Source organism: Odocoileus virginianus, chromosome 9, assembly GCF_023699985.2.
Source record: "Odocoileus virginianus isolate 20LAN1187 ecotype Illinois chromosome 9, Ovbor_1.2, whole genome shotgun sequence".
Taxonomy (NCBI): domain Eukaryota; kingdom Metazoa; phylum Chordata; class Mammalia; order Artiodactyla; family Cervidae; genus Odocoileus; species Odocoileus virginianus.
In genome coordinates this window covers 67079482-67097129 of record NC_069682.1, presented here as the reverse complement: position 1 = coordinate 67097129, position 17648 = coordinate 67079482, and the positions used below count along the sequence as shown (strand labels likewise).

Below are 17648 nucleotides of genomic sequence, written 5' to 3'. Positions count from 1 at the left end.
GTGTGTAGCAGAGTGATTCAGTTATACATATGTATAATAGTTTCCATTTGGTAACCCCAAACTCCCAGTCTATCCCTCTTCCTCTTCCCCTCCCTGTCATGGCAACCACAAGTCTTTTCTCTATGTGAGTCTGTTTCCATTCGTAAATAAGTTCTTTTGTGTCATATTTTAGATTCCACACTTAAATGCTATCACATGGTACTTGTCTGTCTGACTTACGTCACTTAGTGTGATAATCTCTAGGTCCATCCATGTTGCTGCAAATGGCAATATTTCATTCTTTTTATGGGTGAGTAGTATTCCATTGTACGCGTACACACACATATATCCCACATCTTCTTTATCTACTCATTTGTCTGTGGACGTTTACCTTGCTTCCATATCTTGGCAGTTGTAAGCAGTGCTGTGATGAACTGTGGGGTGCATGCATCTCTTCAAATTAAGACTTTTCATTTTTGGGGGATATGTGCCCAGGAATGGGATTCTGGATCATACGGTATGTCGCTATTTTTAGTTTTTTAAGGAAACTCCATATTGTTTTCCGTGGTGGTTGTACCAGTTTACATCCCCATCAGCAGTGCAGGAAGGTTCCCTTTTCTCCACACTGTCTCCAGTGTTTATTTTTTCTTGACTTTTTAATGGTGGCCATTTCAACTGGTGTGAGATGATACCTCACTGTAGTTTTGATTTGCATTTCTCTAATAATTAGCAATGGTGAGCATCTTTTTCATGTGCCTGTTGACCATCTGTAACAATCGTTCAGTTTTTTAGCAGACTGCCAGACAAGGGTCTTCCTTCCTTATGGGCTGTTGGCCAGAGGCCAGTCTTAGTTCCTTGGGACATGGGTCTCTCCAACACTGTGGTCTGCTTCATCTTCCAGGCAAGGGAGAAGCTTGGCTAGCAAGACAGAGGTCACAGTCTTACCTACCTAATTGCAGCAGTGACATCTCATCACCGTTGCCATATTGTGTTGGTTGGAAGATAGTCACTGGTCCTGCCCACACTCGAGGGAAGGGGATTACATGAAAGCATAAGAACTGTGAAGCAAGCATCATTGGGGACCAGCTTAGAGTCTGCCTGCCGTAGACCCACATCTCAAACTCCCCCTCCCACCCTGTTTTTTGGTATTCTTCAGAGCCTTGCCACAAAATGTTTTGCTGCTATGGGTATAGGAGGGATTGAAATTTAAGTAAGAGACTGCAAGAAGGGGATGGAAAAATCTGTTGTGTTTGACCTGGTTACTCACTTACCTTGATTGCCCTATCAGGGGTCTTGCAGGGGGCTTAAATTATGTGATTTCCTTTCATCCTCACTGATAACCCCAAGAAGTAGGCAGATGAGGGAACTAGGATGTAGACACAAGCCTGAATCTTGTCTAAGCTTGTGAGGGTCAAGAGGCGTTGGGTTTTAAAGAGGTCAGAAGGTGTTAGGAGGAAGGGCTTTTCTGGGGTTGATAACACTGGGAGCTTTCTCTCTGCTGGAGCAGGGTTAGCTGAAGCTAGGCCCTGGGCACAGTTGAATGTCAGGACATGAAGTACAGCCTCTGTACAGATGTGAAGGTCAGGCTCTGGAGGAAATGTTGGAACTCAGGACTCGGGAAGGGTGGCACACAGTAAACACAATGAAGCCAAAAAGGGCCAAGTCTCTCAGGAGCCTTTCCTTTCATATAAGTAAGAAGTAGGGGAGAAAGGCTGTGATTGTCTTCATCATTTGTTCACACCCACCACTGTTGGACTTTATGAAACCAGATGAAGCCATTGTATTCGTGTCTGCCAGCCGGGAAGCCACTCTTTTTCCCCTGCCACCTTTGTCTGCACAGCTGGGATTGAGTTTTTTTTTTTCAGTTTTCTCTTATTTTATAAAAACGAACAGAAAAATGGAAATGCAGGTAGTCACAGTAGTTCATTGAGGCAAAGATGGAGCCTGATATAAAAACAGTGTTGACTGTTTCACTTCCATTTATTGCTGGTCAGATAGTTCCCATTGTGAAAGGAAATCAGATGAAGCACATGTCTGAATTGATGGGAATATGTCCTTCAACATTGTGGCGCCAAGGCCATGTTTTGCAATGTAGGAAAATAGGGAAATCTTTAAAATTACAGACTGAAAATCAACGTTAAAGAAAAAAAGCTTCAGTGATTGAGGTTCAGAGAGGAATCAACAGATCCATAGAGCTTCTGATGGGGAGACGGTTGACTCCAGAATCCTTGATCAAAAGGACAGCGTTGGGCTTCCTACTGATGCTTTTGTCCAAGAAAGTTGATGACACTGTCAGAATCACCACACAGCTGCCAAAGTAATTTTTTAAAACCATAAATCAGACCATGTCCCTCTTCTCTTTCAAATCTCATCACTTGGATTTAGAATAAAGCCCCCAACCCAAACTGCTGCTTCTTGCCTCCAAGATCTGGCTCCCGAGACTGTTTTTAACCCCATCTCTCACCGTTACCACCACCATTACTGGATTGAGTCTAGCCTGGCAAGTGGAGGTGGGATCACCAATCTTCATCCCCTCATGTGTCATATCTGGCCTTGCCACCTGTTTGTGTGTGGACTGTGAACTAAGAATGGTTTTCACGTCTTAATGGTTGTTAACAATAAAAGGAGGATGGCATTTTGTAACACGTGGTGATGGTATGAAATTCTAATTTCAGTGTCCATGAAAGGGTTATCTTGGAACACAACTTTGTCCATTTGTTTGCAGATTGCCTTTGGCAGCTTTCATGCTGCAGTGGTGGAGCTGAGTAGTGGCAAGGAGGACTGAAGCCCTGCAGAGGCTAAAGCAACTACCTTTTGGCTCTTTATAGAAAAGATTGGCTGACTTTTGCTCCAGCCACACTGGCCTTTTTTCTTTTCTCAAACAGTCAAAATCTGTGCCCACCTCAGGGCCTTTGCTCTTGCTGTTCTCTTTACTCATTTTTATTTTTTGGCTATGTCGCACGGCATGTGGAACCTTGGTTCCCTGAGCAGGGATCGAACCTGCGCCCTCTGCATCAGAAGGACAGTGTCTTAACCACTGGGCCACCAGGGAAGTCTCTGTTTTTTTCTACTAGGGATTCTTCTTTGTTTCACCCTTCACACAAGTACTCACAGGAGTGAGCACTTCCTGTCCCCATTAGCTTAACTCTGTGGATGTTAATAACATCTGCCATCTCGAACTATTTACTTATTCATTTGTTTCTCCCACTTGAATGTAAGCTCTTGGAGGGAACAGTTCTGTCTTACCACTTAGGAAGCACTTGGCACATCCCCGGTGCTCTGTAAATGTTTGTTGACAGACTGTGTGAATGAATGGAAAGCAGTGCGGAACCTCCAGCCCTGTCTTCTACATCTCTGCCAGGACTTCCTTCTCCCCAACACAAACTCATTTTCTCCTTCGTATGAGATGTCATTTTCAGTAAGCTGAGATAATTGGATTTTAAGATAAGACATCACAAAATTAAATTTATTGTTTGTTAATTTATTTTAAAATATTTTAGCTAATCCTGAATAATCAGGAGTACACTGTAGACACTTGTGGAGTTAAAAGAAATGAAGCATTGACACTACAATTAAGATTTCATAATTTTTTGTAGCTCCCTCCCCACAGATAACCACCTCTACTCCACTCATATAGTGTGTAAAGATCTGTATATTCGAAACTTCCGATTTGCAACTAATTTTTAGGAGCATGTTTTCTAAAGGAGAAAATGTGGGATGAATGTGCTTCTCCCTCCTTCTCCTCTTCCCACTCCTTTTTACACACACATAAAGAGGACCGGGTGAGATGGATGTGCTCTGGGTGGATGTCCTTGGATGGCTTTCCCTGAGGACACTAGTCCAGTGGAGGGACCACAGAACTGCAACATAATATGTGAGAACCAGCCACTGCCTTACACATACAGCCTGTCCATCACCTCACGGTGACAGCATGGACCATGAGAACACTTTGATGCAATCGAGGGCAAGTGTGGTTTGGGTTGTAGAGTGAACGTCATGAAGCCAGCACTCTGTCTCAGTTGTTGACCACAGATGTTCATCTTGGAGATTCAAAAGCTGCTAAGCGGCTGCTGTTCATGGAAAATCTTAGGAGGCCTGGCTCCAGTACTTGGTAGGTCATCCTTGCTGCTATCAAATTCAGGTCTCTGTTCTCTCCCCAGCCAGTTCCTCGGGTCCGCCAGTATTTGCTGAGGTCCCTCTCTGGGTCATCCACTGGAGCTCCATCAGCAGGGCAGACACAAAGGACCATTCCTGTGCTCAAGAAGCTTACTGTCTGGTTTGGGGAAAGAGATGGGCATGTTTGTGGTCATGGTATAGAGACAGTAGATGTGTCGATGAAGTGCTGCTGCAGTGGGCAGTCTGGGGAACAGCTCACTGGGGTGGAGCCAGGGATGGTTTCTGGTAGACAGTGAGGCTTCGCTGTGGGGTGGTGAGGCAGGTGAGGGCATGGGAGAATGCCGATCACTGAAAGCCAAGCCCTTTGGTATGGCCGCAGCCATGGATGCTGAGTTAGCGTGGCGGGAGGGAAAGGGAGGGGCAGGGAGGAGTGAGAGGCCGCCCCTTGCCCTGACCCCGAAAGGCTTGACTCCTTTGCTGCTTGGGCCCAGGACCGTGGAGACCTCTGTCAGTAGGGAGCCAGTGTTCTAGTTGCCAGGGCTCACCGAGATGGGTTTGGGCATTGATAGTTGCGTGCTTCGGTGATTCCGAGTAGCTCAGCACAGAATAGCTTTTGCTTCTGCAGAAAGCTGTTACTCTTTGCTTTCTGGGCATTGTTAACAAAACAGAAGCTTTGGAGTCAGACACTGGCTTTGCCACTACAACATTTCTGACCCTAGGAAGTTACTGAGTCTAGCTGTGTCTTAGTTTCATCATCTGTTCAAAGGGTATAATCATAAAACCCACTGCATAGGATCATTCTGAGAATGTAATTAGTTACTACATTTATAAAGCACATAATAAGCCCACATTCAATGGTCTCTATTACTACTATTTGTTTTGTTGATCCCCCCCAAATGTGTACCATGCTTGTTTAATTACATCTCCCTGATTCCTGTCCTCCAGTTTCAAATACAGGAATCACCATATTAGCATGGTAATGCTGCAATAATAATCCACTGAGTCGATGTAAATAAGGAACATCTGTGCAATATTTATGACCCATAAAACACAGTTATACTCTAAAATGTTGTTCTAATCCCAAGTAGGTCACTGCAGTGGTCCATGATCAGAGGACCCTCCTGGGGCCCTGGGCTGTGTTCACTGAGGTCTGTGCCAGCCAGCCCAGATGGGGACGGGCGCTGCCACATGGCAGTTGGCGAAAATTAGACTCCTGAGGGTTTTTTTGCCCATCGGAGCAAAAAATGAGTTATCTTTTTGCAGGAAAAATAGGGTGAAGGTACTTGTAAAATCAAGAACAGCCAGCTTTCAGTTGGGTGCGTGGGTTTAAACACTCGCTGGACTGTGCAGGGGATTTTTTTTTTTTTTTTGCAGGGGATATTTTAAATCCCAGTGTGGTTTCCTCACCTTCAGTGCCTTTCTGTCACGTGTGTTAACCATTTTGTTACCATTTTTGCTTGGGTGTCCAGGAAACTCTTAAGTGAGATTTGCAGCCCTGTCTTAGTCATTATGTATGAGCTCTCAAGAGGTGATTTTCTAATACCTGTCTTCCCTTTGATCTTAATTTTCTTCCATTTATTCTGGTGTTCTTATATTCTCTTTGGATTGTATGTGTTTTTTTTTTTTTTAAGTCAGCTAACCTTTAAATGCTTTAATGAACATGTCAGGGTAATGCTAGGCTCTTCCTGCTTGTCATTTGATATGTTCATAGAGTCTGCAAACTTATTTCCATTACAGGCTAAGAAAAATGCAAACAGCAAGACAAATCTGCTAAGTGCCCAGGTCAAGTTCAGTATAGTGTGCACAGGGCTCAGCCAGCTTGTTCTGCAATAGGGTCAGAGAGGCAGAGACAGTATGTAACTGAATGGGTCAGCTGTGTTCCAATAAAATTTTATGTACAGAAACAAGCAGCTGGCCCTTAGGTCGTGGTTTTCTGATCCCTGGTTAGTGTAATGTGCATAGAGTTTGGCCACGTGATGCGAAGAGCTAACTCATTAGAAAAGACCCTGATGCTGGAAAAGACTGAAGTCAGGAGGAGAAGGGGATGACAAAGGACGAGATGGTTGGATGGCATCACCAACTTAACAGACAGGAGTTTGAGCAATCTCTGGGAGATGGTGAAGGACAGGGAAGCCTGGCGTGCTGCAGGCCATGTGGTCGCAAAGAGTCGGACACGACTGAGTGACTGAACAAGAGTATATAGTGTATGTAATTCACTAGTCACTAAGTGTCCACCTCCATGAACTGTCATCACAGGATGATGCTTCCATGAAACCACCCCTGAGGCCAGGAAGTTAGAACAGGGCCAGGGTCTTGAAACGCCCCCACACCTCTTCCCATGTGTCACCTGTTTCTACCGCAGAGGTAACCAGTGACTTCTACACATAATAAATAAATTTTTCATTACATTAAGTCCCACATCTGAAAACATCATAGATTAAAAAAAATTAACTCTCAAGAGGCAGACCTGATTCATGGTCAGCATATATGACTGACTTTAGCATCACACTCAAATGACTGATAAACCCTTTGAGTTTCAGTTCTTTTACTTGTAAAATGGGGATGTTAGTGCTTATATGGGGGCCGTATGAAAAATCAATTGGATGCCATATTTGCAGTCTTCAATGCAGTCCTGTGTCCAGAGACCACCTAAGTTAATTTCTCATCAGTGATATCACCTTTTCCACACTGGCGGACACTTCTTTGGGATGGTGCTAACTCTGCATAGAGGGGAATTCTTAGTCAGCTGTACTTATTTGTGAGTCCATCACCAAGCCCAGTCAGCCCCAAGCATGGTCAGCTTCTTTCAGATTCATTCTGGCTGTGGGATGCCTCCGTGAGGGCTCCGTTGGTGTTTTTCCCAGAACACCGAACAAATGGCCGTTGTGGGGGTTTCCTGGCGCCGAGACCTCCTAGCTCATTTGTATTCCGGTGGCTTCTTGTTCACACATGAGCACTTGTCTCCCGGGCCCAAGTCCGGCTCGGCTGTATGGGCTGGTGGGTGGCACCGGGCAGGCCTGCTTCCTGCGGGGGCCCTTTCAAGATTGGTCTTTTTTGGATGGGAGGGGTGGGCAGAAGGCATTGACTCTTTTCGGGACGACTCGCCAGTGCCTGTGTGAGCAGCCCAGCAGTGTACCCATGACGGTGCTGAATGTAATCGGGTTATGAATGACTCTGTCTTCACTGATTTGCTTTGGAGATAAAAAGTCCTGATGAGGTGGGTGCGACCAACAGCAGCAGCAGAAGTCAAACGTACCTTGGGGACATGAATGGCCATCTTTACTCTCAAAGCACCTCCACTTCCTCCATCCAGAAAGGGGTATTGAGAGAGATCGTTATCCATGTCGGAGAGTCCATTAAGAGGAAGGAGTGCTTTGTAGCCAGGGAGCAAGGCCATAAAACCGAAAATGCCCTTTTGAAAGGGCCCCTGTGGCCTGCGAGGAAGCAAGCTTTTCCCTTTATGTGAGAAAGGAGTAATGGGGAGAAGACAAAAGAGAGAAACAAAACCGAAATTCTTCGGGTCAGACACCGCACCGGAGGCTTTGATATAAACACGGTTTTGTAAAATCCTCAAGCCAACTCCAAGCTGCAGAGATTAATATATATAATAGATCCATAATAATCTATAATATCTAGATATAGGATAGATATAAATTAATCTATAATATCTATAGATATATTTATATCATCTATAAAATCCTCCCCCCACCCCGCTCCATTTTATAGATGAAAACTAGGCTTGGAGAAGGTGGGTGGACTGCCTGGGTGTCAGCGGCAAAACCTGATTGGATGGTGATGCCGGGGTGTGTGTCCTGCCCACATCCGGTGCCCCAGCCAATTGCAGTGTGTGTCTTTCTCCAAAGCCAGCTGTCCGTGCCCCGCCCCCACCTGCAGTCTACTCTCACCCTGATTGACAGGAGTTGGTGGATCAGCTTCTCTGCTCCTCACCCTCTGGTGGGATGGTCCTGTGTTCTACCGGTGGGATTAACTTCCAGCTCCCCACAGTGGTCACTTACTTGATAACACATCCTGTGTTGGCTTATTTCCTTCCATTTCTTGTTCACCAGTGTTTCTTAGGATTGCTTTCCAAGTGAACTATTCGTTCTGTAATCCTGGTCACAAGATCTGCCTCTCGGGGACCTCACGCTAAGTCAAATACTACTACTACGACTAATTACAGTGTGATAATTAATTGCTGATGTTTACCGAGCAGTTCCTAGGTCCCATGTGCTGTGCTAAGCTGGTTCCATAGGTCTTGTCACTAACTCCTCCCTAACAGACCCATGAGGTGGGTGTTATTATCATTTTACACATGAGGGAACTGAGGTTCAGAGAGGTAGAGTGGTTTGTCCAAGGCCACACAGCTAAGGAGTCACACCCTTAACAGAGCTGGGATCCCATTTCTGGGTTTTCAGATCATGTGTGCATGGGCCTCCCCAACAGGCTGCCTGTTTTTATACTAGTTTTCCTTGATAACATTTGGCTTGTTGTGGGGTGGAATTGTTTGAGGGGGTGCCTATTTGGTATTGTAAAGTGCCTGCTCCCTCCTACCCAGAGAACAGCTCTGGGTGAACTAACAAGGATGGGTCACTTAGATTTCTTCTTCTTTCCTTTTTTCCTTAGTATGTTCCATCAATACAAGGTGCTTGTTTCTTGTTTCTTGTCTGTTTCTATCTCCCACTCCCAGTAAGATGTAAACACAAGAGATATTTTTGTTTTTTTTTTTGTATTGCTGTGTTCCAATGCCTGGCATTCAAAAATAGATGCTGAATGAAGAGGCAAGTGATTTCTAATAACTGATTCATCCCACCCAGCCCACTGCCTTTGCATGAATCCTGGCCATGAGCTGATCAGAGTGTGTGTACCCCTCCTCTAACCACAGAAGGTTCAACAGAGAGCTCCCATTACAAGCCAGGCAAACAAGTCACTGTTGCAGGTATCTCCTAATCATGCTGGACACAACAGTCTACTTGTGGCATCTTTACACTGCGTCATCAGGAGCTGTTAAGAACCCAGGGCTGATAAGAACATGGCATGTTCACTGTTGCCTGGGAGTGGTGTGGATAGTGTGCCAAGGAGCCAGGTGAAAAGATGAACAGGTTTCAAAGTGGTGGAGGGAAGTTCTCAGTGGAGGAATGCTGAACACAGGGCTTAATTTTTGGAAAGAGAGCAACTTGATGAGTGACTTAGCACTTTTCACACAGGTGGAAGGGTCTTGTGTACAGGGTTCAGGCTGCTAATTTCTGAAGAGTAAGAAGTCAATTTATATTTTTAGAGGGAGTTAAGTAGTTGTGAAAGAAAACCTCTTGTGTAGGAGAGTATTAATGGCTTTAACAGTTTGATGTTTCCTTCCCCCAAAGACCTGGGGATGTAGAAGGTGAGGATCTTCTCACCTGGAAGGGACTTGCTGTAGTTCTGTTTCCTGGGGGAGGGATAGAGCCATCTCTAGAAGTTTCTCTATAAGCCACCTAATTCCAAAAGGCTGACTGTGCTCCGTCATCTTTCTTGGGGTGGAGTGATTTAGGGGATCTGGATCTTGAAGTAGGAATAGAAGTTAGCCTTTAAGAAGAGCAAGGGAATTGGAGGTGAGGGAATTAAATAGAGATGCCATGTGTCACCAGTGGTAAAGAACCCACCTGCTAATGCAGGAGACATGGGTTTGATCCCTGGTTTGGGAATATCCCCTGGAGAAAGACACAGCAACCCACTCCAGTATTCTTGCCTGGGAAATCCCATGGACAGAGAAACCTGGAGGGCTACACAGCTCATAGGGTCACAAAGAGTCGGACGTGACTGAAGCAATCACACGCGCAGAATCCTGAGTCAGCACTGCAGGTTTAGGGAGCTCTGTGAGCTGGTGAGACTGGCGGGAGGACATGAAAGGGATGTGGTGGGAAAAAGGGTTGGCAACCCAGGAGGGCCCCCACTACCTGCTGACACACCAAGGAGTTGTGAAGACCATGGGAAGCCACTGACAGGTTCAAAGTAGGAAAATGACGTAATTCAGTTTTCTCTTGAAATAATAATTCTCATGGTTGGTAAGAGGATGAATTAGAAAAGACAAGACAGGAGGGGTATCTAGAGTAGTTCAGGTTAAGGCTTGTCAATTTGCGATAAAAGCAGCTCTGTGTGTGTACCTACACACATTGTGATAATTGATGAGAAAATGATTTTGATGTTATCTTATGGAGGGAAAGGAGCTCTCGAGGGTATATCTCCCCAGGACCCTTAATCCAGGATATAGATGGTCACAGGAACCCTTTCTGTTCAGCCTACTCAGCATCAGCGCTCCCTTTCTTTCTCCTGATTGCACTTAGATTTTTATTCTCTTTCCTTAGGATCTCACTCCTGACAAGCTCACCCCCATCCTCCAATCTGTGAGCTGGTCTTAGCCAATCCGAGTTAACTCAACTTTCTTAGGCTCAGTGATTGGCCTAGGCTTGCGTTCTTAAACCAGTTAGCTCGTACGTTTCCTTGGGCACAGCGATTGGTGAATGAGTGGACACGTTGACTGCATCTGGGCCAGTGAGGAGACGGAGGGGATGGCAGTCCCGCCTCTTCCTCTGGATGTAATGTTCACCTTGGATGTGAGAACTGACTAGTGGCTCTGGCAACTAAGGGTTTTCATTTAGATGCCTCAAGGCTACATTTCAGGCCATGTGATTCTGCTGTTGCTTCTCAGTGCATATTTGTTTATAAGTGTTTGTTTAAAACACTGTGTTTTAACCGGAAGGCAAAGAACTAAGCTTTATACAGACACACATACTCAACATTCTTTTTTATTTGGAAAAAAGAAGGTAGAGCACAAAACGCAATGCATCCACAGTTCTTTTACTTTATTTATCTGAACTACATACAGGAAGAAGAGAAGTTTCTATCTTCCTAGCCCATGGCTCCTCCATTCCAGCACACACAGGGTTTGTTAGTATTTTCTGCTCCATGTATATCCATTCTTTTTCCTATGAGTATACAGACACATCTATATGCAAACACACATACATACTTTTTAAACTACGTTTTGATCATGCTATATACATTGGTCTCCAAACTCAAGGTACTTAGCTTCGTGGAAAGGAGTGGTGAGAGGGACAATTCTCTCTGTTTGTCTTCAACATGCCTCTACTTCTGTGTTTCTCTCTCCTTTTTGGTGTTTTTTTATTGGTCATCTTTTGGCCATACTGCATGGCATGCAGGATCGTAGTTCCCGGACCAGGGATTGAACTCATGCCCCTGCATTGAGAGTTTGGCATCTTAACCACTGGGCTATCAGGGAAGTCCCTCACATGTTTCTTTTGTCTTTATGTATCTGGTGGTAACTGGCTTCACCATATAGTTTGTGTTCACATTTGCCTCTGGGTAAATACCCCTTAGTCTTTGGACAATGAAGTATTTCAGCTTCCTCTGAGTCTTCCTCTAACCTTTTTTGGCCATGACATGGTCAAATACATGACAGCCTAATAGGAAATGAGGGAGTAGATAAAATCTGGTTGAAGGGTAAAAATGGGGAACAAGTGAGTAAAAAAAAATCAGGGAAATGTTTAAGTAATACAATCTCCATTTCAGGTTTTGGAATTGAATGCCAAGTGCAGAATGTTAAATGGGACATTTTCAGAGGTTGGGAGAAGTTTGATATATAGGATGTAATTAAGAGGCTGAGGAGAGTGCCATTTTTTATATCCTCTACTTGTCACTTGTGCAGATTTGATTTCAAATATGATTTTTGAGGTTACAAGGGTAATTAATTGGATGGTCTCTTCCAGGAACTATCATTCACCTGAGTAACATCCTTTAAATTGATAGACCCAGAGAAAGAGTAGGTGAAGGGAAATACAAGAGGTTGTGCATTTTTTCATTTAACTTCTATTTATTTGGTACCTACTATGTGCTGCGGACCTTGCTGCTGAGGTTAGGAGGTACAGTGGAGATGGCAGAGTGTTGGGGGACTTTGTCTAAGTTGACAGGGGACAGAGAATGCAAACGTATAGGCTCGCTCTGCTGGGATAGGTATCTGGGTCCTAGATCAGGACTGGATAGATGCCTGACTGGGTGCCCTCACTTGAATAAGACTAATTCATTTTATTTTTCTTATGTAACTATAGATTATTTAAACAAGTAAGGTCAGCCAGAACAAAAGGAGCAAAAAAGGGTATCTGCCATCTGTTAAGTGATCCTACTGCCTAGAGGCAGCCACTTCAGTATTTTGGTAAATTTTCTTTCAGTCTTTTTTTAAAAACTGAATTGCAGTTGATTTACAATGTTGTGTTAGTTTCAGGCACACAGCACAGAGATTCAGCTACACATGTGTGTGCGTGTGTGTGCGTGTGTGTGCATGTGCGTGTGTGTGTGTGTGTGTGTATATGCGCTCAGCTGTTCAGTCATGTCCGACTTTTTGCGACCCTGTGGACTGTAGCCCGCCAGGCTCCTCTGTCCATGAATTTTCTAGGCAAGAATACTGGAGTGGGTGCCACGTCCTACTCCACAGGAATACATATGTATATATTTGCATATAATTTTAAGATTCTTTCCCCTTACAGGTTATTACAAAATAATGAGTATAGTTCCCTGTGCTCTACGGTAGGTCCTGGGCCTACTCTTAAAATGCAATTGTCAGATTGTTTATTTAGTCTTTGAGCCTAAACTCAAACTTGGACATGGGACAGAGGCTTCTCCTGAGAGGCTCCCATATTTGATGGAACTGTTGTTTCCATGATCAGGAATGAATCCAGAATGAAACCTGTAATCTTTGTCCACGTGTCCATGTAAAAGATAGTGTCGGTTCCTTAATACCCTTCCTGGACCCAGAATGTGGCTGGCTCCAGTAGCTGGGTTTGCCGAGATCCTCCTCCTCACTCCATCAGGAGTGTACCTCCAATCTCACTAGTCTTCTTGTTCTTGGTAGCTTAATTTTGATGCATCTGTGGATTGAATGGAGTGTGCCTTTAATTAGAAAAGAGTTCATGAATGTGTTTTGTTTATTCAGATTTGGAGAAAAATTCCTGGATTTAATTCATAATTCTCAGAGTTATTAGAACTTTTTGAGACTCAGTTTTCTCATTGTTAAAGTCCTTGAGGTTCTTTATTAGCGCTCCTTGTTGGAAGCTTTCTGTTCCTATGCCATTTTTACCCCATTGGGGTGCCAAAGTTGGAGACATACTCTTTAATATTTAGGTGGAGAATCTTCACGACATCTCAGACCAACTGTGATCGGTCTGTCCATTTCCTTCACAAACATGAGGTTAAATGTGGAGGTAGACCATGCCTCCCTTCATCTCCAGGGAGGCAGAACATTCCATCATGTGGGCTGTAATAATTTTCTTCTAGTGTTTCTTTTCTCCCTGGAGCTGAGAGAGCTTCAGATGTTTGATGGCCATTTGGGGGTCATGACAACAGTTGTGCTTGTGGCTTTGGAGAAGGGCAGTTCTGACCACATATATAGGAGCCTCCAGCAGATATAACAGACCACTGGTTGGGATGTAGACCACAGTATTATTACAGATCTCTTTTGCCTTGTCCTGAGATCCATTTGAGAATCTCCAAATTTTCTAGTCCAGGAGTGCCTTAGTTTATGCAAATAATGAACACAGTGGAGAACAGACTTCAGGGTGAGACCAGCTGGAGGGCCATGTTTCTTGGCTCCAGCCAGGTGCTGCCATGAAGCAGCTTGGGCTTAATCTTGCCCAAGCTTGTATTTTCAAGAGAATGTCTAAATCTAACTTTTTGTGGGAAATCTCCTGATTTTAAATATTGGCCACTTTTTAAATAAAATATATTCTATTGTGTGGATCTAACAGAATCTAAGTATGGGCCACTAGTTGGATTAGAATTATCTAGAAATTCCCTTCTGGTCTTTCCAGTTGAGAATTCTGTATTCCCTTCCTCATCCTTTCCTCCCTGCAAACTTACAGGGTGTTGATAGTTTCCTCTCCTGGGCACTTAACAATTTTCCTTCTACTTTGAATGAGTCTAGGGTGTTGCCATTTTACTACTGAAAATATGAGGCCAAGAGACCACAGTGTTACAGAGGCTGCGCAGCACTTGGGATAAACTGTGTTGTTGCAAATCAAAATACAACAGCCGTCAATGAGGGTGATGATTTACGCTGTTACAGCAAGAGCCCCCTACTGCTTGATGTGTGTAGTGCCCAAGTGAGATTGCATGAGGGCCTTTCACATACAGTATCTCATTTAATCCTCATGCGGTACCGGGAGTGAGGTGGTATGACCTCCACTTTATGGAAGCTCTGTGAGGTTTGACCTCTTGCTCAAAGATGCACAGTTGGCAAGGGATAGAGCCTAGCTTCCTTGTCCATCTCTTCCACTTCAGTGCGGGCCGTGCGGCTTCCAGTTCATAGAGGTGTTATTTCCCTCTATCTGTTACAAAGGCCTCCCTGGAGCATGCCTTGCACATAGTAGGTTCTTTTCATTACCTTTCTTAATAATGATAATATGAAGCTGGCTTTGCTCCAGTGGGTAGGATTAGCTTAATGGAGACAGTTTTTTCATGGCATAAATGAGCCTTTTAAAACCTGAATGACATGACAAAGTTAATTTTGAGAAAATATAAAAGGAAAAAAATATTTACCTATTTTTACTTTATTAAAATGTAATGCACAAAAGCATATTTTTTAGAAGTGATAAATCGATTTGTTCACAAAGGAATCTTGGAGAAAGAAAAGTACCACATTTAAAAATTATATACTGTTCTATAATTGCACAAACCAAATACATGTTTTATTTGTAATTACATTGGTAATATATGTAATTACATGAGAAAACAAGCAAAGCAAACTGTGTTCCAAGTGAACATGAATCAACGCTGTTTTTCGTTTTCTCCAGTTACTCTGCAGCATTAATTTGTCTTGCAGAAGTAAGAATATCACACAGACATTGAAAAAAAAAAGCATCCCTGACCTACCTCAGGCACTTTAACGATTTCTCAAGCAGGAGATACTGATGTTTTGAAGTCTCGGAGGTGAGAGTGAAACCCATCTTACTTCTTTACTTCTGCTGCCTTCTTCTTTTTTTTTTGTCTATGAAAAAGGTAGCAGACGGTTCATTTTTGAGGCATGCTAAAACTATACCACCACTGCACCTGTGCCTCCAGAGTGGTTCTGCTATGGGTAATTTCTTCCTGAAGAAACCAACCCACATATTCTTTATTCCTTCTACAAAAAAAAAAAAAAAAAAAATAGCTAGGATGGTTTAGGCATAATGATGCATTGTTTGGAAATGCACTTTCTTTTAAGAAATTCAGGGCTTATATGGAATGTAATTCTCAGATTTCTGGGGAGTTATTCATTGAATCATTCCTTCAGACAATTATAGAGCTCCTGCTGTGCGCATCAGCTGCTTTGCTGGGCTCAGGGGTTACAGAGAGGAAATACTCAGTTCCTACTCTATGTAGATGTAGTCTGGTCTGGTGAGGGAAAGACACATAAATAAGTATAATGTGGTATGGAAAGTGCTAAGAACCACAGGAGAAGAACTAGGAGACTCTGAGGAAGAGGAGTCCAGAGGCCTCCCAGGCTGGTGATGAGTTTGGAAGTACTAGATAGGACTGCCACAGGTACCTCTTGTCCCAGGGGTGAGGTGAAGGGTTGATGAGAATGCGTGTCAGGCAAGGGTGCTGGACGCCCCGGGGGATGTGGGTCCCCCGGTGGGATGTGAATGGTTGAGGCACATTCTAAGAGCTGTCATTTCTGTGGAGTTGAGAGTGAAGGCCAGGTGTGAGGGTGTGACAGGAGATGAGGTTTAAGCATGAAGGGAGATCATACCTCCCAGCCTAGAGATGTGCAGACGTAATCAGTAATCCGTGTTTAGGTCATGACCTTTTTTTTTTTTTTTTTTGAATTAAAGTATTCTTGACTTACAATATTGTGTTAGTTTGAGGTGTATAGCAAAGTGGTTCAGTTATACACAATATAGATATGCTTTTTCAATGCTTTTCCATTATAGTTTGTTATACTGAATATACTTCACTGTACTATACAGTAAATCCTTGGTGATATCTGTTTTATATATAGTAGTGTGTATCTGTTAATCCCATACTCCTAATTTGTCTCTCTGCCCTTTGGTAACCATAAATTTTTTTTGCATGTCTGTGAGTCTGTCTGTTTTGTAGATAATTTCACTTGTAGACCACATGTAAGTGATATCACATGCTACTTGTCTTTCTCTGATTTACTTTACTTAGTGTGATTCTCTCTATTTCCATCCACACTGCTGCAAATGGCATTATTTCATTCTTTTTTATGACAGGAGCATTCCAGTGTGTGTGTATGTGTATACACATATAGATACATATCACATCTTTATCCATTTCTCTGTTGATAGGCATTTAGATTGCTTCCATTTCTTGGCAATTGTGAATAGTGCTGTTATGAACATTGGGGTGCAACGTGTCTTTTCCAGTTATCACACTATGAACTTTTATTACACCTTCTCTGCAGCTCCTGCCCATAGAGCCTTTGCTTTGCTAGAGGAGATCTTCTGTGGATTTAATTTCTTGTCTTGGGTTATACAGTTATCTGTGATGTCTGTTTCCATGGGACGGGCTGCCAAGGGTGGGAGTCCTAATGTCTGCTGCTGGCTTTGCCTTTCACCAGGTTCATCATTAATCTGCAGGCTTCTTGGAGTTCTGTCCGCAAACAGAGATGGAGGGATGGCACTGTTCTTAGAGGAATATTTTGTAGACACCTAGCAGTTTTGGGCTCTGGAGGCGTGAGATGGAGAAGGATGACTCTTGGGAATATGCAGAGAAATAGAATGCAGAGTGGCCTTGCTCCTTGCTCCTCCAGTCTCCTTTCACTTTTCATCAGATTCTCCCATGTAGACTTAAAATGTCAGCAAACCAGAGACGGTAGGATGCATTATTGAATCCCACCTGTGTTGGTCAGGATATAAATATTGCTTAATTCCTTCATGTTCAGCAAACATTTATGGAGTGTCAGGCTCTGTGTTCAGTCTCACGTCTCTGCCATTAATAAGTCCCTGGCCTTATGCGGAGGGAGAATGAATTGTTGAGGGATTTCTGACCATGGGATGTGTAAGATGATATGATGATGATGAAGATGATGATTTAGGAAGAATATATAGGCAATATTGCCATGGTTACCTTTTGTCCCAGGGATGGGGCGAGCTGGTGAGAATGCATGCCAGGCAGGGGTGGTGGATGTGCTGGCATTTGTTGAGTTTCTCTTGTGCACAAAGATTATCCTTGTGTCCATTTTAGGAGAGCTGTACTATAGTCTCGCATTTTTCATTGGTGAGGAAACTGAGGCCTGGGGGCGGTTTCTGGTAAGTGGAGGAGGCAGAATTCAGACCCTGGGTGGTTACTAGCTGAAGGGCACAGAGGAGGATGTAGTCAGTTGCATCTCAGAGGCGGTGCCTCTTCAGTGAATATCCTGAAGGAGAAATATCCAGAGGGACAAACTGAGGCAGAGTGTGTTTAGCTAAGGGGGAACTGGGATGAGCTATCATTGATGTTTCAGTGGAGGGTGAGGGGGAGTGAGGCTGGAGTCAGGGCGGTTCTGCTGGACTGCTCTGGGAGCCTCT

At 43.8% G+C, this 17648-nt stretch overlaps 1 protein-coding gene and 1 non-coding gene across 17 annotated transcripts in view; one reads left to right on the top strand and one right to left on the bottom strand.

Annotated features, from left to right (window-relative positions):
• The window catches only part of PTPRT (protein tyrosine phosphatase receptor type T), a 1083381-nt gene that overhangs the window by 20717 nt on the left and 1045016 nt on the right, over positions 1-17648 (top strand). The window lies entirely within an intron of this gene.
• TRNAR-UCU (transfer RNA arginine (anticodon UCU)) lies at positions 2959-3031 on the bottom strand. The gene has a single exon. It is a non-coding gene; the product is annotated as a tRNA-Arg (tRNA).